The 25,409-nt window shown below is 36.6% G+C and overlaps 2 protein-coding genes and 2 long non-coding RNA genes across 14 annotated transcripts in view; 2 read left to right on the top strand and 2 right to left on the bottom strand.

The window, feature by feature from the left end:
• LOC139961883 (uncharacterized) overlaps window positions 1-15,838 on the bottom strand; it is an 84,330-nt gene extending 68,492 nt beyond the window's left edge. The window contains exon 1 of one of the 4 annotated variants that reach the window (XM_071961509.1): window positions 15,551-15,838. The gene's annotated coding sequence lies outside the window, so the exon portion shown is untranslated. The remainder of the gene's footprint in view (window positions 1-15,550) is intronic. The other 3 variants (XM_071961508.1, XM_071961506.1, XM_071961503.1) reach the window with 3 other exon arrangements.
• LOC139961887 (uncharacterized) overlaps window positions 1-25,409 on the bottom strand; it is a 102,718-nt gene that overhangs the window by 41,747 nt on the left and 35,562 nt on the right. The gene's annotated exons all lie outside the window — the stretch shown is intronic.
• LOC139961895 (uncharacterized) lies at window positions 1,475-7,317 on the top strand. 3 transcript variants are annotated; one of them, XR_011791071.1, is made up of 4 exons: window positions 1,475-2,685; window positions 3,830-3,982; window positions 4,800-4,957; window positions 6,676-7,317. It is a non-coding gene; the product is annotated as an uncharacterized lncRNA (long non-coding RNA). The 3 variants fall into 3 exon arrangements; XR_011791072.1 differs by lacking the exon at window positions 3,830-3,982; XR_011791070.1 differs by having other exon boundaries at window positions 3,830-4,957.
• Window positions 17,257-22,925, top strand: LOC139961894 (uncharacterized). Of its 2 annotated transcripts, none has more exons than XR_011791068.1 (3): window positions 17,257-17,935; window positions 19,191-19,349; window positions 22,674-22,924. It is a non-coding gene; the product is annotated as an uncharacterized lncRNA (long non-coding RNA). The 2 variants fall into 2 exon arrangements; XR_011791069.1 differs by lacking the exon at window positions 17,257-17,935 and adding an exon at window positions 18,449-18,577 and having other exon boundaries at window positions 22,674-22,925.

Raw genomic sequence — 25,409 nt, 5'->3', positions numbered from 1 at the left:
GATAATACGGACAAAACAGCATTATGGCAAATGGTGTCAAAAGCCGAGCTTAAGTCAAGGAGTACCAGCACAGTGGCATGTCCACTGTCACTGGCAACTAATATGTCATTAGACACCCTCAAAAGGAGGGTTTTGGAACTATGGAATTTTTTGTAAGCAAATTGCCTTGAAATATTGTGGCTGTTAGAATGCATGTTTAAGGACAACTCTTCATCAATTTACCCAAAAAGGATAGATTGGAGATCAGTCTATAATTGTTTTTTAATTGTTATGATGTATGCCATTCCCTTTGATGACAGCAGAAATATCTGCAAGTTTAAGACCATTCATACTGCCAGTAATGAGCGACAGATTAAAAAGATGATATTTGCAAGGAAGAAGAAGAATGATATTAGTTTTTAGGAGATCTCTTGAAAGTATATCAATAGGGGAGTATTTTATTCCAGTATCATTAATTATCTCCCTTAACTCATCAAACAGTGGTAGGTTTAAACTGAGATAAGACAACTACACGATAAGCTGTAGCAAGCTGTTCAGCATCTCTATCAATGTCCTGCAAATTAGAACGTATTTGTTCTAATTTGTCATTAAAATACGTATTAAAGTCATTAGTAAGAGTTTGTAGAGAAACAGTGGGTGGAAGGAATTTAGTTTGATTTTTATCGAGGAATTTATGCACAAATTTGTAAAGGGCTTTGAAATTCCCCTCACAATTTTGGAACTTGATTCTAAAGAAATCCCTTTTCTTTGACTTGAAGATTGACGTCTTTGTCAACAGTTAGACCAGATTTGTGCCATTTCCTTTCAGCATTCCTGCGAAGAGGAACAGTTATCACGTAACATGTTTTTAATTTCCAGAATATCACTCACGAGATCGTAAACGATATTGTCTAATTTATCAACTCTGTCACTTACATTATTAGTGCGTTGGATTTCATGGTGGGTGTCATACAGGGATCACATACAAAACATAAGTTTCCAGGAAGCTCAGCGTTTACTCCCTTCTTGTTAGCCACACGATCATACTGGTCGAAAAAAGAGGGTGTGCAGTTATCACGGTTATTCTGAACAGCACATTTGAGTTGAATGGAAATAATGACCACACACTGCAGCAAACATATTCCATGGTGGCATCTTTCTTACACTTAGCACAGATTCCTTCAGAATTGACCTTGTAATAATGTCTGTACTCGCTATTCTATTATAAACATCTGGATTGACTATCCCATTGTGTCTATTGTCATCATCGGTGTTAGCCCCACGCTCCGCCATTGTTGCCATACGGGACTATGGAGAAAGCCTGTGCAATACACAATCAGGTATTAACAATGCTTGAATAATTTTGAATAGGCCGGTGTAGCAGTACAAACTGTCGCATATATCCCATATTCAGTACACACTGTCCTAGTCCCCTAGAACAAGTTATACTGAATTTACCAGTATATTTGGTCTGCCCGGACCTATTGTACAAAACTAGATGGTACAGACTGTCTCCCCGGACAGTATATGCTATGGCTAAACGATGGGGGACATTATTTGACGGTCTTATATTTTGTAGCAAAACTTTAATTATTAATGGACTCTGGCAGAATCCGTATTTATTAGTAAATTTGTCACATTTCGGCTTCCGTATATTTAGAAGTAAGTGGATCGACCGTGCCGTGCGACAACTAAAAATTGAAAGGTTATAGCAGCAAATACAACAAAAATACGACAAAGAGTCCGACACCTCCTCAGAATTGCAGGCTCTCCAGAAAACCCACGAACATCGCTTGAAGTCACCATCAACATTTACAAAACGATGATTAGATCAATCATGGATTATGCAGCACCTGCCATCTCACACATCACAGAAAACCAACCAGAAAAATTCGATGCAATACAAAGGACAGCTAGCCGCATCGCCTACCACGTCGACTCCCAGACTCCAACAGAAGATACCATCGGTATAGCTCAACTACATACAATAAGCCAAGAACTGAACACCCTCCGAGACAACTTCTTAGACAAATTTAAAGAGAAGGCCACCATCTAAACCAATTCATCCAGAACCAACTTCAACACCAAGACTCCTGCCGAACACCCTACTATATAACATGCAAGATGAAATCTGGGACTAACAGATGACCCACCAACAGACAAAAATGTCAACACAGCCATCATCTCCACACCGCCAGCCTCCGAAGCCACCGCAGGGACAGATCACGACGTTACCAACATAGATGACGCCCAACCCAACAACATTTACCAACTTCGACCTCCGGACACCTTATATAGATGCAACAACTTATTCGGGCACCGTATTCGAACACGGTGCTCTCTCAGCTTACCACCTTGCCACGTCCTTACCCAACTCCACAAAATCTAAACTCAAAATTTCACGGTCTAGTCTCTATTTTTTCCGGCCTAGCTTATTGAAGCGCCTTAAGTAGGAAACAGTTTTACGAAACTCATTCATTCATATATTCAGCAAACGTGCGACAAATCGCCGATACTCTAAGAGATGAGAGCTATCCAAGTGGTTTCACAAAAATAAATCAGAGAAGGATCTTACGGAGACAAAGTCATTTTTTCAGACTGGCTGAAAATGGAACTCTTGCATACCGAAATTGAAGGAAAGGTTTGCATACTAGGGCTTCTCAACTCGCCCAAATCGAGGCAGCTCATACTAGTGGCCATTGTAAGGTAATGTCTGTAACATACAGTATAGGATACACACTATGCATGTGGTTAGTCCAGACCGTTTCGTAGGATGATTTTTTGTCACAGGCCTATGTTAGTTTACACGTAGGAAACGCTTCAGTATCCTCTATTTGCACAGTGATTATTACAATATACGAAAGGTTACTTATACATTACATCGCATATTGCAATTATTTCTATGTTTTCGTCAACCTTCACACCTGCTTCTGGACTACACGAAACAGCAGCACGGTAGCTCTTGCCTATATAGCCCATAGGGTGAACAAATCTAGATATAATTTTTTCCCGATTATGTTTCATTCTGCGTAGCTCAAGCAAGTATGTCCTGGCCTATAATTAAATTGATATCATGTTTTTGCTAATTCACCCTGAGAAGTCTGATTTGTGGTAATAAAATATGATGTTAATTGGCGAACGGCCATTCCACAGTTAAAATAAATATTTAGGCCTGGTAGGTGTACAAATCATGATGTTCTTTTACCACGTTTGGTTAGTTGTTAAAACTCATTCGCAAAAACTCAAGCAAATGCTTATACAACATTTTAATCAGTTGTATGCTTGAGCAAAGTTGTTAGTGCATGAACAAAGTTATTATGGCCTAGTTTTGTTTACCCAATTGTCATAACAAATGTTTGGGGAAAATATCATAAATTTCCACCTTTTATCGCTCTACCTATTATAGAAGTTAAAAATCATAACCAAATCATATCACTAAAGCTTACAGAGATAGTCTGGTCTGCATGCATGGGACAATACAAAATGCATTAAATGGACTATAGCCTAGCCTACTTCTAAAGAAAAGTGGCACTAATACTGTACATAACAAATTCACGTTCATTAATTGTGGTTGGTAACATATTAAAGGCCTGATAGTACTTTGTTAGCTGTGCCATATTCTCTACATGCCAAACCACACGCAGAAGAAGACCACAATAGTTGCCTTGCAATATGGACAATAATGGGAATATTCCATTTCAAACACTAATATAGAGTTGTAATTCAAATTTAGTGGCACTTCAGTCAGAACTAACAATTCTGCAGCCCATATATTTGTGTGTTTTATGGTGGGGGGGGGGGCAAAAAACATGATATCTCCTTGATCATGAATTTCCTTATCTAATTGAAGGTGTTCATCTTGGCATAGATAAACCAGACAACAGATTATGTCTATCAACGTTGATGTTACAAGGTATGTTCAACAGGATGCCCAAAGCATCATTGCCCTGTAGACCTACGAACAAGTCTACATAGCATTCCTGTAACTGGATTATGGAAACAGGTAAATTCTCAAGCTGTTCTAATTGTACAGGTGGTCCGCAGCATGCAGTCAAGGTTAAGTTTAGTTAAAGTCACTCTGTCTGGACAAATTAAACATTAACAAGTTTAAAGGTAGTCTGTATAGGTCCTTAATTCTGGCCACTTTAATTGTTAGTTTTCAAAAAGTACTTTCCTGGGGGAAAAAAACCCTCAAATTGTGCTCAGACATTCTTAATAATGACAATGATTGAATGTCCCAATACAGGATACCTTAAGCCACACTTTGGTGTAACTACAGAGCAACCATCGATATAGGCATATAATTGTAAGTTGGAAAAAGTGGACGTACCACTTTTCTGGTTTAGTGGTTTAAGTGATTGTAAATATATGGTACAGTATGGTTTAAAGGATTGGTTCGGGTGTCTGACATGATAAAATAACAAAGACTTTTCAGGACTGTGAGGATATGACGTCACAGCTAGTCTGATTTCAGCAGTTTCTACACAATCAGATAGAACTTAAAACTTGAATATCTCCTAAACGGAAAAAGATATTTGAATAATTTCTTCACTATTGGGTTTCCTTTATTGTCCTCGTTCATATAAGATAAACATTTGTGACACCTGAACTAGTCCTTTAAGTTACGTTTTCATGTATGCAAGGTAACAATAATTGGCCTAAATCCACCAACACCCTGTTTCGATCAGATATCCCACTTTTTTTTTATCTAGATCTGTTTACAGAATGAAGCAATGGAATAGAACAACAGTCAAGGCAAAGCCTACAACTTGTAACTGTTTTTGTAATTAGAACCTAAATACTGTCTTCTTTCTTAACAGGTTGGTGTTGATCTTATTGGTCATCTGCCAGTGACAGCTGCCAAGCGACTGTACACACTAACACTGTCCGACTTCTATTCAAAGTAGCCTGAGACTAAGGCAGTGCCTGGCAAGACTGCAGCATCAACTTCTAATTTCATTACTGATGTGATGATGAGGTAAACATGTCTAAAACATGTAATAATTTTCTGTAGTTAGTGCCAATAATGAATGGCATCATATATGTTATTTATACCATGCAAATAACTGATAGTGCATGGCAGAATGGTCAACACTGCTGTGTTTGAGTATTAGTATTACTATTTCCACATAAGTATAAAGCATACAGAAAGGCCAAGGTCATTAAGGTAGGTGAGAACCAAGACGTGTACTGTAAATCTTTGCAGGTGCAGTCCCCATTAATAAGTTTATCTGTAAATGTTTCTTTTCCTATATTTACTTGCAAAGATTCCACCTCTGGTTCTTAAGTGGCATATAGCTAGACAATTGTCTTTAATTGGTCTACATCCCCAAAAAGAGATTTTTACTGGACCTGTTTCACTGAACCAGACACAGTTTATTTGTTCAAAGAGAGGATCGGTAAATGATTAAGACCACATTCCACAGCTAGACATCACCTATTGTGTTTTTTTTTCAAAAATGTGTTGGACAGTTTGATATTGTAACCACATGGAACTTTTCTGTTTAGAAAGCCTGAACTTATTACTACTTTGCTGTTTTGACAGGAACTTCGACAAGATAAGAGAGATAATTAAATGTATCAACTGAGTTTTGGTACCATTTCTCTGTTAGGTCCCTAAACTTGCTAAATGTGTTTTCGTGTGTATTGGTGGGGGGATATTTTCTGTAACCTGGCGAAGGATCCCCTTTCCTTTGGCAAAATAAGGCAATTGTTAGGTCTCTTGATGCAAAATTATATATAACGTACAGTACATTTTAATGTAATAATGGTTAGCTAGCCTTATGGCTAGCTTAGCATTTGGGTCATATGGGGTGATTTGAACCCCCATGGATCCTGATTCAGGACAATTATAATTTGATTGGCATTAAAGGGTGTAAAGACTCGCGCACAAAGAAACGTCTCATGCCGGTAATCTGACCTAGTTTCGAATTAGGTGTAACAGAAGTGTTAGACACCACCATCGATTCCAGAAATTACACACACAGCTTGCTACTGTCGGTAATTAGACACTAGTGTACAGTCAATACATACAGCTACGGTCAATACCCACAACACAGTGTACAAAGCAGCGATTGACATCTCAGGTCCAGATTAAAGATAACGGTATCGCGTTTTACGTATCACGTTTCATTTCTGTCTGCATTTTGTAGCGACAAGAAGAAAACTTAATTTGCAAGCAACGGAAAGTTAACTTTTTCAGAGCGCGGCACGCGGTTTGGGACGAGTCTTCAATGCCTTAAACAGACAGACCATGCACACCTACATCATTTGGGCACCAAAAGGCATCAAAGTTTGTTGTATTCTAACTTGTGCTAATTTGATAAATGTCTGATATTTAATTGAATTAATATGTCACAAATTTTGTATTGGCTCACATGGTTAAAACTTTTCAGTTATTGCAGTAAACTGTGTGATATAACGCCAAAATTATGACATGCAATCTCCAATAAAAAAAAGTTGAGGCAGTAAGCCCATAAACATGTAGGTGTCACAATAAAAGATCATCCAATTAACTCAATGTCGAAGCATAGTTTAGTTGTACACTAACAGTCTACACTTAACAAATATGATGAATGTTAACTATTTTTGTAGTTGAGCTTATACATAAACCTTTCAAGATGATAATTTCTGTGATATATTAAGTGTGTGGCATCCACTACTCATAATATTGCTTTCAACTTTTATTTTTCACAGATTTGGTTGTACTGACATTCTCATCTCTGACCATCAATGGAGGGAGTATGTATAAAGATAACAGAGAACCCCAGAAGACATGTCTAGACGATTTTCTTGGCAGTTAATTTGTTGCCGACAATAATGCTGTCTTTCACTTTAACATATCATGAGAGAAAATTTCGTCGGCTGCTACACGTTTAAGCAAAGACAGGCCATTGATTTTACAATGCCAGTCGTTCGGTGGAAATCCATATATTTTGCATTTCAAGTTGACGCGATGTGACGCTCGAAATTCTTTATCACCTCATTACTTCATTAAATAAAAAATAAGAAGGCGTGTTTCTTGGTTCTGGAAAACATATAGATTGACAGTAGCATATCATTCTAATTAAGCAATACCTCCCTGCTTGAAGGATGCTCTAGATAGCATCGATTATATTTAGTTGCCTCGGAGCTACAAAGGGAGAGTCATCATTCCAGTTAAATTTCCTCATGAAAGATCCCATGTATAAACATATTTTCACTCTTTGCCCAGCTTGATATAGTTTCAGAATATTATGTATATTATGAATATTATTTGTGACTATCATCCAATTTCATGTTTTGAGTTTTACTTCATTAAATTTCTTTTAACAAACTCTACAAGAATGACGTATTAAAAGTGTGAGAAACATGATGAGACAAAAAATCTAGCATATTGCAACCTGCTCTGTCCTATTTGCTTTATTTTTCTTTCCCTTTTTGGCTTTGTTGTTGTTTCTTGTATGTTTGCAAGCTCTTTTGAAGAGGATATCTTTCTAATATATCTTTTCTTATTTGAACCAATTTTAGTCCATTAAGAAAAATGTCATATTTAGAAAAAACGATCCTTTATCACTGGAATTGCCTGGAATGCCATTTGTCTATACAAATGAATATTTGATTCACGCATGACCATCACATCGGGGTTTAGGGGGCAGGGGTTGGGGGGGTGGTGGGCATGGCCCCTCCACCTTGTTGAGAGGGAGAATACCTTGACTCGACGATTGAGTGAGAAAAATAGGGAAGTGTAAAAAAGTGGTAATGAAAGTCAAAAACAGGTGTCAGGCCCGTTCGGAGACATTTTCAAGGTCAGGGAAGTATCTTTCAGCTACCTCAGGGTTGTGATTAGAAAACAAAAATATTTTGAAACTCATCACTGATAGGTCACAGACTTGAGAAGAACCCTCCCCAGGACACAAATCGATAACTTACCATCCTACCCCCCCCCCTCCCTCCATGCACTCACAATTCTGTGTATGGGCCTGAGTGTTGTATACAACATTGCTTATTTCGTTTTGGATGTAACTTGAAAACAGAGATGGGGAGAGAGAAGAAACTGTCACCAAACTGCTTGAGACAGATTATAATTTAACTCTATTCAGTTTCCAATGTTCAATTAACTTGTCCGTTTGTCTAAGTTACTTGTGTCTCCTGTCTGGCTTAGCTTTCGTCTTCCTCTGAAGATACACAAGTTAGGATCGATACGTCAGCCACTTTACCGTTTATATATATATATATATATATATATATAATCCCGGTGGAGGCTGAAAGTTTTTTCACTGTTCTTGATTTCCCAACTCATTACGATTTTCATTTATATATATATATATATATATATATATATATATATATATATATATATATATATATATATATATATATATATATATATATATATATATATATATATATCAGTAATAGACTAAGGAGTACCCAAACGGCTGAGCTGAGCTTAAAGTTTACTGAACTTACTACCCAATACAGCTTCCATGGTCAATCATAATACGCCTATAGGTGACAAGGTTTGTAAGTAAATATTCAATATTTAAAGGATTATAATAGCCACATAAAGTATATTGTAGATCATTCAATCCCACTACTATCAGTTCCAGGTTGTAATTCTCTATAATGACGAACTTTAATTTGTGAGAAATGATCCTTTAAGCAAGTGAGGTTCATCGTTTAGGGTGACTGGACTGTCTAACAAACACACCATTAATTCAGTTCCTCAGGTGTAAAACGAAACTAAATGGGAAAAGATTAAAATTGTCTGGCTTCGAATGATATGTTTGTGATACATTGTAAATTTATCAAAGTCATGATTATTGGATTTGATCGAAGGTGCTCTCAGACTGTTGCTTACTGATCTGCAGAACATGTTGGTGAAGAAGGTATTATACTTAATCAAGTAAATGGATTAATATTAACACTAAGACCTGCACTGAGGTCACTGACGTTATCATCATCATCTTAAATGAGCATTCCAGAGAAGTACTTTAATGGTGAATATCTTGGAAACATCAAAAGGTATAGAAGTAATAATGACACTGACGTTTTTAATTTTTCCTAGACTATGAAATATCAAGACTAAAACCACCCTTTCAACTTAACGACTATACCAACTGCTAGAAGCGGCGAGTCTTTAGTAATATAAACACCATTCTATATCTTTACCGTACTCAATTTCGAAATACCAATACGTCATATTGTGATTTGACGCTTTACTGACACGCTACAGTGGGCTTCAAATTCACTTGTATCTACGGTGGCTCTAAGAAAACAGGCGAGTTGTAGATTTAACGCGTTAGTATAACACGACAGTATATCCAAAGTATATCAAATTGTCTAGTCGCTCCTTTGCACGTAACTTGACAATGCGTCGAAAATATAAGTTTTTGACAAGTTATATACGATAATTGTCGAGTTGCAACGTCGCACGTAACTTGATAACAAGTCAAAATATGATCATATATGAGATATTCTTTTGTGTTATACTGACACTTAGCTATAGAGCGGTCAATAACAATATGGATTCGACCGCCACACCTCAGTGCGTCACACACGGATCAACAAAAACTGACCCAGAAGAACTATTGATCACCTATTGTTCTGGATCCTGTGTCAGCCCACATGGCGGTGCAGCAAAAATCGTATCCTGTAACTTCTGTGGTGTTGATTACTACATAGGTTGTGTAGGTCTAGACAAAACACCTACTAAGAGTGCTAAATCCAAATGGTTCTGCCAACCCTGCTTGAGACTTCGAAGTAATTTGCTTGAATCCCATAAGCAACTGACAGAGGCACTTAAACAGATAAACTCACTACAAGCGAAAGTAAGAGAACTCTCCGAACATAACTCGGCCACCACATCTGGTCAAAATTCACAAGAAGCTGAAGATCCCTGTCACGAAAAGAACACTTACGCACAAATCGCATCATACAAACCACCTAAGAATGGAGTATTAATCATTGGCGACTCAATGATACGAGATTTATCGGATGATGATTTCGATGGAAATAATGTTAGTGTCAAGTGCATTAGTGGGGCTTCAACGGAAACTATAAGAAATGAGATGAAAGCGAATACAACTCTCCAAGCCGTAAGTCACGTAATCATCCATGTGGGAACTATTGACGTTGTTAAAAAATCTGACAAACTAAGCGAAATCCTAAATGATTTTGAGGATTTAATCACAACTACTCAGGTTAGCTGCGAACATACTAAAATCCATATATCTGGTCCATGTCGAGAGACGAGTGTGCCCATGCTATTCTGGATCTAAACGATTCTTTAAAGGATTTAGCCACAAAGTTGGACTGTCGTTACATCGATAATATCACATCATTTTCATATGGCGATGGTGAAACGGATAACTGGCCTGTTTGCCTATGATGGTATCCACCTTAGTCGCAAGGGTTCAAAAAAACTACGACAAAAGTACACCGCCATTGGTCCAGTTTGCCTTCGAATTCATGATAAAGATCAGGACGTACCATACACACGCTACCACCAAGAATCACATCACCAGCAACGCCAACGTCTCTCGGGACACCACCGCCAATTACGTCAGTAACAGCGTGAACACTTTTCAGGACACCATCGTGGATCACAACATCATCACCAACGTGAACACGATTATTCGAATCACCGTAAAGACGGACACCATATTGAATGGAACGAGAACCACAACGGGCACACAAGATACCACAGCAACCCTACACATCGACATGCAGAACCAAGCAACAGGAGTCAATCACATCATCAAACCTACGATCAACGCCACACCCATCATTCAAACCGTGGGTGCTACAACTGCGGCGAATCCAACCATGTTGTCACAAACTGCCGCTATGACCGCCCACTTCAATGTCGGATTTGCTCCCGTCTGGGTCATAAAGAACGCAATTGCTACTACCGATAGAATCATGGCCATGACAAGAGTGCCCTAAGCATACCAGACGCCGATAAGGAAAAAGGAACTGATAACAATACTCACCAACTAACAAGTGTACAATATTCTATAAACTGTAAGGTAAGACTAAATACAGGACTCAAAATTGGATTTATAAACATCCAACATCTTCACCCAAAGATGGATCAGTTGGGAACCCTAATTACTCATGATGATAAAGTTTTAAATAATTTAGCTATTACTGAATCATTTTTAAATGAGAAATATTTTGATCATGAATTAACCATACCAGGATTTAAAATTGTACGAAGGGATAGAGTTGGGAAAGAAGGTGGGGGACTTCTAATTTATGTTAATAATGACACACCATTTGTTAGGCGTAAAGAATTTGAAGTTGACAGCATGGAAGTTATCTGGTTAGAAATCAAGCTACCCTTTAATAAGAATATGTTTCTATGCTTAATCTATAGACCCCCGAGTGCTAGAGCTGAATGGATAAACACCTTTCATAACATGTTGAATATATACCATATGGTACATGTCAAGATATTGTTGTCATAGGAGATTTTAATTTTAACATCTTAAATGAAAGTAATAATAAGACATGGGAACACAGTGTAAATCATTTTAACTTGAAACAAATGGTAAAGGAACCAACCAGAGTTACCGAAAACACATGCTCTCTAATTGACCATATATATACTACTGATAGTGAAATGGTAAAAAATATTCAAGTACCACATATCAGATTGAGCGATCATTTTCCGGTGTACTTTTCCCTGTGCCATAAAGAGAAACAAAGGGGGGGGGGGGGGGAAGCACACCTCAATTACATATAGGGCAGTGAAAAATATAGATGATGAATTATTTTTGCAAGACCTGCGGTCATTCAATTGGCACAGTATAATTTCTGAATTAAATCAAGAAAAGGCACTTATATGGGAAAATGCATTGATTAGTATCGTAAACAAGCACGCCCCTCAGAAAATAAAAAGGATTAAGAGAAAGTATCAACCTGCTTGGATGAACACAGAAATAAAATCTGCAATAAAAAATAGGGACAATGCAAAAGCCAATGAACCTACGCTATATCGTTTTTGGAGAAACAAAACAACATCCCTTATTCGTCAATCTAAACAGGATTATTTTAAAAGTGCTATTTCCAAAAACAGTGGAAATACAAAAGAACTGTGGCAGATTTTAAGAAATGCTCAATCATCATTTAATTACCCAAATTCAAGCGAAACAACACTCCTTGAACTAAATGGCAAGAGTGTAACCGATGCAAAAGAAATTGCTGATGCCTTTAATTTATTTTTTACTTCTGTATCAAACAAATATGTAAATGATGATGAAGACAACAAACAACCTATAAACAGAAGGCATAAATCCTTGAATCGATATGTATCCACTAAATTACCAATAGACGCTTGTTTTAATATACCGGAAGTTACACATGAGTTTGTCTTTAAGTATCTTAAAAACCTTGACACTACTAAAGCCACTGGTACCGATGAATTAAGTGCCTACATTATAAAGAAAAATGCACGATATATTGCACCAAGTCTTACCCATATCTTAAATCTTAGTATTCGAGAAAACGTATTTCCATCGATATGGAAGTCGGCTAAAGTTATTCCGATTCACAAAAGCGGTTCCCCCTTAGACCCAGCTAATTATAGACCGATAGCGGTACTTCCAGTAGTGTCAAAAATCTTAGAGAAACATGTTCACCATGAATTATATAGATATGTAGATAATTTCGGCTTGCTAAGGGTGACTCATTCTGGGTTTAGAGCCAAACATTCATGTGAAACGGCCTTGCTTAATTTGATAGATTGTTGGATGAAAAATATTGATGAAGGATATTTAATTGGCTCAATATTGCTAGATTAAAGAAAAGCATTCGACCTAGTAGATCATGATATCCTATTAGAAAAAATGAAAATTTACCAATGTTCAGATACATCAATTAAATGGTTTCAGAAAAACACAAAGTGTATTTTCAAACGGGGAAAGATCAACCCCAATGTACGTTACAAGTGGTGTACCACAAGGTTCAATTCTTGGGCCACTCTTATTTTTACTTTATAATAATGATTTAGATTTATGTCTTGCACATTGTTCTGCGGATATGTATGCAGACGATACTACATTTCATGTTAGTGATAAGAGTATTGATGAGCTGTGTATTAAATTAAATGAAGATGCTAAACATATATACAATTGGTGTCAGCAAAATAAGATGGTTATTAATACTGAGAAAACGAAAAGCATGTTAATATGTTCTAAGCATAAGCAAATTACTCTAAATTCCAACAATCTAAATGTGATGATAAATAACGAGCTGCTAAGTAATACTTCATCAGAGAAGCTTCTAGGTGTCAGGATTGATGCAGATCTTACATGGAATGATCAAATTGATTTTGTTTGTAATACCATAAGTAGTAGAATAGCACTCTTAAGAAGAATTAAACGAATTTATCGACATCCCTACATGTGTGTTATACTATAATGGCTATATTCAGCCATTCATGGATTATTGTAATCTCACATGGGGTTCATGCAACCAGGGATACATTGACCGAATAGAAAAGCTTCAAAAATGTGCAGCCCGAATAATACTAGATGCTACTTATTATGAAAGGTCCAGCGACCCTTTTCAAAGACTTGGATGGCATACTTTCAATGAACGTCTTAATATGAAAAGGCTGGTTATGGTATATAAATCACTCCACGGACTTGCCCCGTCTTACATGAAAGAAATGTTTGAGTATACTCATGATGTACATACATATGGCCTACGTTCAACTACATCATCTGGGCTCTTTCTAACTGGGGGAAAAACTGAATTCCACAGGAAAAGATTCCCCCACATTGCTGCAAAACAATGGAACGCACTACCAAATGAAATAAGAAATGCAAACAGCTTAAGTAGTTTTAAAAGATTAGTTCAGCGTTTTATCAAGTAATGATATGTTATATTGCTTTCTTCGTTTTCTTGGAAAGTTTTAGATCAGTAATTGTGTGATTTTGTTTTTATTGATTTTATACACATTGTATAATTTTAATATTAATAATATTCTTATTTCATTTTGATCGTAGTTTAAGAATCTTACTCGTTTATACTCATTCATAATTTCATAATTTCATACTTCATTTAGCATTTTTTTAATTTGCAACATTTTAGTTTTATACTTATATATTTTAATTGTTATTTATCTATTTTTGTATTGTACGAGGGCCTCGTGGAAGATTAGCTTCGGCTAAACGAGTTACCCTCTCAAAATAAAGTTTAATAAATAAATAATAAATAAATAAATGACACGCTAATTGTACAACTCTCTCGTACCTTCAGCAGTACCGTACCTGTCCCTTCAGAGCTGGAATTCTCCCCAAGTTATAATATGAGATCCATGTATGCACAATATGACACAAGCTCGTTTGAACTGTTCGTTCTTAGCTATGGTGCCAGTAAAGCAATGGTTTGTGTTTGTTCATCAGACAAACAAACTGTTTACACATATGGAGACTATAAAGTAAGAAATGTAACGTGTGTTATTATAAGTATAGGCCTCTTTATAGTTTATCCCCTAATTTTGAAATTAACGGAAAGATATTTATTCTATTATATGGAAATTAATTATAGACACGTATATTATTATTTTTCTATAAATATTTGATATGTTAATATGAAATATGAAATTAATTTGGTACTTTATATATAGTACACAAAAATATCACTTGAAGGCGAAAATTAAATTAATCGATAAACTACACAAAAGGGGTTGCAAAGGGTCGCCATTATAGCATGCAGTATAGCCAAGCTTTACTTATGTTTTAATGTATTGACTGCTCTGGTTTGTTGGAGCGAGTGGTGGTGGTGGGTGTTGGAGGGAGTAGGGGCTAGACGATGTTCACGGTATTTTAATGAATTTTTACTTAAAAATGTATATCGTTTTAGAAAAATAATTTGAGATTAGGTTAACTATAGCAGTGTGCTGATCATGAGGACTTTGTATTAAATGGCTGTCTGAATTGTGAGTTCTACATATTCTTAACATCGTTTTGAAAATAATGTTTTGAATAGTCTTAAATTACAATAAACGTTGTAAGTTTGAAAACAAACATCGGTATGAATAATTAATGGCAGAGTTTCATAATCTGATAAACGTGTAAGCAACTGCAACGGATGTGTTTTGTAAAGATTAAAAATGAAACTTCCAAGCTAAGACCGACTCATATGCTTAAAGCTTGTCATATCAACGTCCATGTTTTTCTATAACTTTTATAAGCTGTACAAAATTATACTTATACTGAACATGCCGTGTACAAACTGTTTACATTCGAGTCATATTTACAATTTAAATTGAATTAGAAGCTAATGTTGAAACTAAGTATAAACTATGATAAAATACAATAATCCATTATTATGGATGATATTTTCATATTTTATCCTTCCGTGTAAATATTTTGGCCGATAAAAAGGTTTATATATATATGATTACATTATGTGCATTTTGCTATTGTATCTTTTAGTGTTTTAACGTTCACCGCTGTAACGGTTCAGCACAATCTAAATCATATTTTTGCCGGCGCTTAATTATTATTCTTTTTATTGATAAATAGTGTCAACATAGCAACGAAATCAAAACAAGAGGAAAATGTAATATACTTACTAAGATAGTTGTAGGTTGAAACAGCAATTGGTCTGTGCTAAATTAACCCTAACTGTATAATGACCATTATCAGCTACAACTGGATATTTAAATACACTTGTTGTTGACGATATGTTGTGCAATAGCGTTTGGAATTTTCCCGATGGATAATAATAGTCAAAGTTACTAATTTGACCTTCATTTACATCATGACATTATTCCCACGCAACTATCTCTGATGAGGAAGTGGAAGGAGGGGGCGAACGAATTGGGTAAGTGGACGCAGTTTTGAACAATGCAGAATATTATGACAAAAAATTGTAGTATCAAGTCAAGCCTGGTTATTGGAAGAGATATTTATGTGTATAGAGAGGTCGGGGGGGGTGAGAGGACTAGGGAATAGAGGGCAGGGGGCAAAATGGGGACACGGGGATGCCCTCACTTTTGTGAAAGGGCACATTTTTCCTTAATCAAAAGTTACCCTGTTTTTTAATGGAAATTAATGTACTCTCTTTCCATTTTTGTTATATTCAAAGGTATCCCTATGTTTTAGTTTTGGTAACCTGTAAGTGCCCTTTTCGGTTGACAAACATTTCAAGAAGAAACATGTTTCATGACAAGTCAACTCATGCACTTATATTTACCTTCAATGGGTAAGTTCGGTATATAGGATTAATTATGCGTCGGGAAATTTTGAAACTGTTCAGCAGTTCACTCAATCAAATCAAAGTCCCATTTCCACTGTCCCGCGAAATTTTTGACACCCTCGAAGATAGAACACCCTCCCAATGCCACGAACACACACGCTCGCATACACGCACACACAATGCACGGCAGCAACCTCACTACCCAACAGAAATTCATATTTAACATTAATCATTGAATGTCTTATCGAATATGGTACTTGAAACAAAAGATTCTTAGACTATAGATATTACTGTATAGCTACCGTATATGCCAAAGATCATGCAATACATATCATGTTTCCAGTTTAATCAATATAAGTTTAAGATTTATTACATCAGATCAGTGACGTCAGAGGATTGTCAACTAATAAGGGCTGGAACAGTATAAGCATGATGACGTACACTCTAAAAACTGTTGGGCAAACCTGGTTGAGCAAACAAAGCATTGCCAAATATGAATAAATAAAATTACACAACTGATATGGGAAACTGTGGTGTGCCAAAATTCAGATGTATTTTATTAATACTTTCTGGTGGGCAAACATGCTTGATTTGCCCAATGTTGTGCAAAAACCAGCATTTTCACGCTATTAGCCTACTATACTGGTACTCTGCGCGATGTGCATGCATCATGAGTAGATCGTATACCGTGAAAGTGTTATAACTTACACAATGGCTGACGATTTTTTTTAGCGCAATACTCAAAAGGTGGGAAATGCCACAGTTATGTGCTTCATTTGAAGGTGAGCGTTCAGACATACAATCCTCTGCTTGATGTGTGCATTGAACACTGCGACCTCTACATATCAGTGGTATCGAATGATCATTGTCACATTAGAGTAGATAGGACAGTGTATTTTACTATTGGTAATGATAAGCTTGGTCATCTTTTGCATGAGTGAACAAGCTGTTGTGTATTAAAACTTTTAATCAAGGGAACCAGTCAGATCTAGTATAATGATGCTGACTAGGTAGTAGGAATGTGTCAGCATTATAGTGGCAGGTATATGAATAGGGAAGGCTTGGGTAGATTGAGAATGCTATAGAATTGCTCACAATGTCCAGGTGATCCTATTATCTGCGCTAATGGATGCGACATATTTTCTTTACAATGGACTAGCTAATGCATGTATGGGCTAGTGCTGAACAAACACATCACTCTTAGCTGAAACACCATGCTGTGAGAGTCATATGATTTCTATATGTATATCTCTTGGTAAGGCGCCCGATTTAATTTTCCGTTTCAACACATGGCATGGGATTTATTTCACTTATGAAAACCTATATAAGCCGGGAGGCCATAATGTTGTGAATTTGGATTTCATCATTGGCAAGAATTGTGTTGGGAAAAGTCGCCTGGGTACCAGAATCTTGATAGAGTCTGAGGAGGGCAGCTGTTTGATGGCAGTATCGGATGCTGACATGTATCGCTACAGCTGTATTACGGGGCTTGCCAAGGGACGTCAAATGTGATATCATTTGCCACTTTAATATCCGTTTGGGATTCAACGAGAATAACGAGTGACTTTCATCTTACTGGGATAATCAATCCACACTGACTGGTGTAACATCTTATACTACTGAAGAGCGGTAGAACTTTATGATTGTAACATCTATAGCTACGAGAACTGTCTCTTACTGAGAAGCATTGGACACTGGAACGTCGTCGAATTTTGAACTTTAAATATTGTGTTCACAAGTAACTTGTTCTCAAATACTGGTAATATCATATTGTAAAATCAACACTATCGAGGTATGAGTAGGCCTAAGTACTTAGTTTTTCTGGGGCAAACAAACTACTTGGGTATTGAGTAAATCATACGTTTTGGAAAACAACCAAATTTTGTCTGAGCACCTAAAATTTGTTAAACTCTTGTAAATGGTTTCAACTTTGTGAAGTATCTCAACTCCATGCTTGTAGCAGGAGAATATTAGAATCCATGGTATTATTGACTTAGAATTATATTCATTTATTTATTTAAGAAAGAAGAGACTTTGATGAATTAAATTTGTATTATTAAGATTATACTTGGATGTCTTTGTGAATTACTTGTACTGTGTCTTTATATTGGTCGGATAGCCTCCATTCGAACGCGCTAAATTGTACCCCGCTCTTGTAGGTGACAATCGTTCGTTCTCTCGGTGGTTCATGTAGGCTATACCAGTCATACTTTAAGGCTACTAATACTTATTGTATTTCCAACATATAGTTGTATTACGTTAGGCTACTTTGTAGTGAAGCGATTGACCGGCGCCACAGACAGTTTTGAGACGTGTTCTCCCGCAAGTGTGTAACTAGGCCTAATTCACATTGTATTTACGTTGCGAATGCCTGTGTAATGCAGATCCTCGTCAACTTACGGTAAGCTATGCGTATGCACCGGGTCTCTTTAGCCTATATCTTCGCTAGACGAGGTTTCATTGTAGCATTTCTCCGTTGTAAATCATTAATTGTACTCGGTTTTCTGGGAGTTTTTTGGCGGAAAATGACCACATGAACCCTTATTAGCCTAACGTTAGACCTAACGTGTCATAACTTAGGCCTATATGTTAGACTTACACGTACGTTGGTCATGCTAGTAGTTCTACTAGTAGTAGTACGTACATATAATAATGGACACTTCGAAGTTCAAACACTTAAGCACTAAAATGCTCCAGAATTGTATTTGTTCACACTTCTTTTAATATGATACTATCGATGGCAAAAATATTCTCGTTAGAAAACAGTTGTCGCTTTATAGGTTTCGTCAAATTGGTCCTCATTGTACAATAAGGCAATTGCCATGGTAAAATTATGCATTCATTCGGGGTGTCAGAACTTCGAGGGTTTTTCGAACTTCGAAGTAGCCTAAGTTAGGCCTGGCATTTAATGAGTTCTAGGCTATAATAATATGAGTATAGTATATATACTATATAGCGCTCGTAATCTTATAGGCCTATAATGCTGTTTGAATATTTTTCTCTTTCCTATACAGGTAGAGCAGGAATTCGAATTATTCCAAAAACCAACTGCCATCAATTTATACAAAGAGTGGGATTCATTGACAATAGACATCTTGTGCTATGCCCCACAGGTCATCCCAAACTGGCCAACATTTTGCATTTAGAGAAGGGTTTGGATGAACTGACTGATGGTAAGCCTCATTTATTTTAGTCGTGGCCAGAGAATTCATTACTAGCTAGCTTCACTTAGAGCTTATCATCCATGAAAATGTAGTTCCTCTTTCAAGTATATCTGTAAAGATGGGTCAATATTTGAATTGACCTTCAAAATACGTTTTTGGTGGTTTGTTACTTTAAAAAAAATCTATCAAAATCAACTGATCTGAAATGGACCAAATCAGGTTGATGTCAAATGGTGGCTACTGAACCTTTCTGAAAACTTTATCTCCAAGCATTGCACTCAACATTATCAATTGGCTACTAATTTTGTTTTTTGTCAGACATGTCCTCTTTTTCTCGGCCTTCTTCGCTATCGCTATCTGAATCCGAAAGCCTATGATCATTTAATTTACGGTAAATTCCATCGGCCGCCATTTCGCAATATGTATGAGCTAGCTTTGCATGCTGTGTGTGCGTATTAGTGCGTGGATACCAACTGTATTATGGCGGGCCATCAGTCTCAAATCATGGGAGATCGACTTATACCGATTTAAATCGACATATACCAGTTTCCTTCGACTTATACCAGTTTCCAGCAGCTGAAATTGACTTCTACCGATGTAAATCGACATATACCAGTTTCATTCTACATATCATCGATTTAAATCGACATATACCAGTTTACTTCGACATATCATCGATTTACTTTACTTATCATCGATTTAAATCGATGATAAGTAAAATAAATCGATGATATGTAGAATGAAACTGGTATATGTCGATTTAAATTGACATATACCAGTTTCATTCTACATATCATCGATTTAAATCGACATATACCAGTTTACTTCGACATATCATCGATTTACTTTACTTATCATCGATTTAAATCGATGATAAGTAAAACAAATCGATTATATGTAGAATGAAACTGGTATATGTTGAAGGAAACTGGTATATGTCGAAGGAAACTGGTATATGTCGATTTAAATCGGTATAAGTCGATCTCCCATGATTTGAGACTGATGGCCCGCCATACTGTATGTGGTAGCACTTAGCAGTTCCCCGCGAAGATATCATACAGTTTCGACTTGGTAAACAAATGTCGTCATATGTTTTCTACTTTTCCTAACCGAGGCAATTTGGTCGATTTTTGCGGAGTGTTTTTTGCTTGATAGGAGTAAAATGCAGGGAATTTTTGAAAAAAAAGAAGTCATTCAGTGTTTTGTTTGATGTCTTATGTACCAATCTGTGATTTTTTACCTAAATCCAAATCTTACCTTTCTTGTAAAAGACTGTTGAGGAAGTTATTATTTTTACCTAGTTACATATTTCTCAATACTCATCACACTGCGCAGAAGAGCTGCATGTTTGCCCTTTTCTGCGCTTCCCCCGTGACGTCGTGAAAACTATTACGTAATAGTACTTGTTACCAATTTCTACCCCTTTGGAGATTGAAACTGGACGCGGAGTTGGGTTTTTCTTAACATTAGAATTGTTAAGTTTTACATCATTGAAAGTCAACTCTAGATGTCCCTTGTCCTTTCAGAGTGTACTGATTGGTTATCAAGTTCTATTTTTTTTATGATATTAATGAATTTACTCTTGACGTGGAACCCTTTGTTTATTGTTATCATGGAGTAAGAATTCGCGACATGAATGTAAGCATCACTTTTGAAACAAACCAATGTAACCTACATCAAACGCACATGAACAAGCATTCGTAAATCCGAACATTTTTAGTTCATGCAGTTATGCAGTAATGAAAGGGTATTAGTTATCAGAATACTTTTTCACAATATTTAGCCTTTATACATGCCATTAGTCCAACGCGTACATAGACGTCAACATATGTGAGTGCTATACAGATCTTCTTAATCACATGTACCGAGTTTACGCTTCCTTTGTTTTGTTAATAGCAGCTTACACGAAGATTATGTGTCAGTTTCAAAGAAGTTGACTAAATATATATATTTTCTTCACACCGGATGTTGCGTGTACTGTAGCCAACCGATTCGCACAGAAATTACAGTAACTACTGTAAATCTTAACATTTTGTACCACATTAAATACTGCATTGTGCTAACAAATCTGATAAAACGGTAGCATGTGCTATTAGTACCGGTAGCATGTGACATTATAGGTTACAATAAGAACTGAGGATAGCCTATGTGTAATCCCAACAAATCACAACAACTGGATTTGTTGGAATTACACATATCGTCAGTTCTTACTGTAATCCTAATAGCACATGCTATCGATTTATAGCACGATCCAGTTTACTTTGGTACAAAACTTTAAGATTTACAGTAGTAACTGTGTTCTCTATGTGTATCGAGTGCGTAAGCAACACCATGCTAAGCGTTCTAGTCTATGTGCTATGAAATTTTACCATGCTAACAAATTTCTTGAATAAGGTAACAGCATTTTCCTTATGTAAGCAGCTGGTTGTTTTAAAAAAGCAATATGTCTCACTGAAATGCTTGAAACAATATTCAATTTTAGTGTGTAGCAATAGTGTGATAACATGTTTAATGTGTTAAAATGCTTAATTTAGCATTAGTTCGAAACCACACTTTTTTTCATCTAGAAATGCTAATACTCAAAAATTTAAAAGTATCTAAAATGATATACAAGGTTCGGGCCTAATTTTGTGCATAACATTCTTTGTTAATGATGTACTTTTCATCAGTTGACTAAGGTGAATTAGCAGCGGAATGCACTATAGCTAGAAGCAATCCATACGTCATAACCTTCATGAGGTACAGTATGGTGCACTAGTGACATGAGTGTAAATGTATTGGATCTGATGGCAAAATCTCAATGAGTGGATTATAAATGATATATTTATGGTTCAATTTTAGCACTTCAATGCATTCTTTGGGTTTAGATAGAAATGACAGAATTGATCAATTCCTTGGTTTTTGGAAATGGTATATAAAGTCTTGAACGATATTAGTATTTATCCGAACCATTGTTTTTTCCTTCTAAATATAGGAATCATGCTTACAAGTGAGAATCCTTCAACAGCCAGTTTCACCATAAATCTCTTCTAAGCTGCCTTTTCGGTTGTAGTGATTGACAACTTCAGGACCTTCTTTAGAGGCTAATCCTAACTTTAATATACGCTAAGAATTGAGTAGTTTGTTACATAGTAGTAATTACATTGTAGTTATAGCATGTTGTAGAACACAGGTATCAGCAGATACGGTCATTATAAACACATCATCAACTGATTCCCGTACATGGATTTAGGCTCCACACTATGACAAGCTATTTTCCAAGTATTGCTTTTGTCTGGTTAGTTGATGCAGCGATGATTGTATTTTTATTGATTTATTTTGATTTTTTTACAGTCTCCCAAAGATAAGAACATGGTGGAAGATAAGGATGACATCACGGAACAGATCATTCAGGCCAACGAAGGAATCAGCAAACTGATGTTAGACGAAACAGAAGAAGAGAAGAGACCTGCAGATACCAAGAAGACGGAACACCAGGATCAAAACTCAGACGATAAGAAGAAGGACGATGGGGACAAACAAGGAGATGAGAGCAAGAAAAGAGACAACACTGATAAAGGGAGGGGGAAGGGAAAACAGGAAAGTAATCTAGGAAGGGAAGGAGGAAATGGCGGGATACCCACAAGACAGAGAATAAAGGGACTAGTTGATGAACGATGTATTGATCACGTTAAAATAGTTTGCAATTTATCGTAGCTCTGTGTCTATCGAAAGGTTTTTGAAACGAAAGGTTTTTGTTCTTTTTTTGTCGGTGGGGATGAGGAGGGGAGGGTGGGGACGGAATGGGTACTGCTCACAAAATTGCATTTGTAGCATGTCTTGTACACACACGGATGTCTCTCGTCGTTTTGGGGTTTAGCCATGGGTGGACCGACAACTTTGGAGAAAGGTGTCATTATCAACAGGGGTTGTGTACTGTAGCTTTTTTTTCATTTAAACATGGCCTTGTTTGGAGTCTTGCTTTTTGATGTACTGTTTACTTGCAACATAACTTACAAATAGATTTTGAGTTGACAGTGAATTGGACTTTCTCTTTATTTGTGGCTTCATTCACTTCATTCACTCCACACAATGCACAGAAGTGGGTCAAAAATGTTGCTGTCTATTATTTGATTTGCCCGAAATAGGACTGTTATTAAGAAGGCTATGAAGGAGGGTAAGCATGTGGGAGGGGGAGGTGGGGGATAGGTCCTGCTTTAAACATGCTCTGTTTCAGAGAATTTCTGTGTAAAATTTGTTTCTTCCTAAATTTCCATCACTGCAAACTCGTATATCTTGACAATGTTGAGAAAGGATTTATTCATGTCTTTTGTGATATGAAAAGAAGTTGCTTACACCTTCTGAGATTCATCTAAAGATAATATGTTTTGCATTGTATGTGCAAAACATTTGTAAGGTAAACTAGACCCCTCCCCCCTCTTCCCCCTCCCCCGACAACTACTCCTTTTGATAAAGGTTGCTTCGAATTGTGGCCAATGGATAAGACAGAATCACATCACTGCCCCATCCTGCTTGCATTAGAAATAACTGGATATTTCTTCTAAATAGTTGGAAATGGGCAGGTCAGCTCATGTGAGCTGCTGGGTGTATTTGAAACTAAAGTTGCATTTAAAGCTAATTGTAGACCAAATTGATTGAAAAAGATGCCTCAGAACGCACCATTGACGTCTAATTCTTAATTTTATTTTCTGGTGGGTACCCCTCCTTGCCCCCCCCCCCCTCCACATACATGAGCCAGCTCCAACTACACTAAGACCACGATCACAAGTTGCAATCATAAGGCTGCTGATTTAACCCGTGATTTCAATATCGTTATATTTAAAGTGTTCGTTACATAAACTGAAGATGATATTATTTTACATCTTTAGTATTTATTTGTCAGGATTAAATGAACTATCCGCTCAATAATCAACAAAACAACAATGAAAGGTTCTTAAGAAAATCGAGAAACAATCAAAGCGATATGTTACCAGGTCCAATTTATGCTATTTGAAGCTACATATACCATAGCAAGCCACACAAGCATTTATCTGCTACATTAAAAAAAAAATGACATAGATCAATTGTGTAAGTTGATCTAAAAGTTCAAAATCCTGGTCAATAATTAAAAGGAATTTCTGTTTACAAAGAATGTGAAATGTATATTGTAAAAAAAAATATTCGACACTGCTAGTTGAAAACCACATATCAATATCTTACCCTTAACTCGAGATAATATTTTGACTGGCTAAAACTTCAACTACTACAGGAAGTTGCATCTCTGCAGTCAGGCGCGTAGCCAGGAGTTTGCCAAGGAAGGTGCGAACCTGTAGGCAAACTATCAGAGCCGTAGATTCTGCATTGAAAAGTATCTAAGCGTAGCACCAGGCACTTCCCATGCCTTTTAAGTTGCATCTAAGCTTGAAATTGCTAGCGATATCAAAAAATATTAAAATATATATATATGCTCAAGGGGGGGGCGGTCGCCCCTTCGCCCCCCCCCCCCCTTGGCTACGCGCCTGACTGCAGGAGAAGGTCTGTGCTGTTATCTGGGCACATGTTCTTCAAAATCTGTACTTAGGTTTTTATCATCTTTTTTGTAGTAATATTATTGTCCTCTGTGGATGAATGATTGACTAGTTATAAAGGAAAACAAAGACATTTTCAGCTGATGACATCATCCCTTCCGCTGTTGCCAGATGCATTTAAAAAATATCACAAAATTAGAAAAATTCTTATCCTCGTTATACAAACTGCTTTGAGGATTTAGTTTTCCGCGCCTAAACATTTCGAAAATTTGCAGCATTTTTTTCCAAAGCAATTAACTTCAGCCACCAGAAAATCCTTTTGAATCATACTATGATTGGTTTTTAAACATTTACAAATAGATTAAAAAACAAAACGAAGGTTACATGCTGAACATCTTAATTAAACATAAATGCAATGAATATTGGACATACATGCCGTGAATAATGAACATACATGCCGTGAATAAAGGATATACATGCCGTGAATAATGAACATACATGCCGTCGTGACTTGGCCTCAATAGACCGAGCAAAAGGTACAAAAATGGAAAACGATTGGTTA

This window comes from Apostichopus japonicus, chromosome 20 (assembly GCF_037975245.1).
Source record: "Apostichopus japonicus isolate 1M-3 chromosome 20, ASM3797524v1, whole genome shotgun sequence".
In the NCBI taxonomy this organism is placed as follows: domain Eukaryota; kingdom Metazoa; phylum Echinodermata; class Holothuroidea; order Aspidochirotida; family Stichopodidae; genus Apostichopus; species Apostichopus japonicus.
The sequence above is the reverse complement of the archived record's forward strand: the minus strand, read 5'-3'. Positions and strand labels throughout refer to the sequence as shown.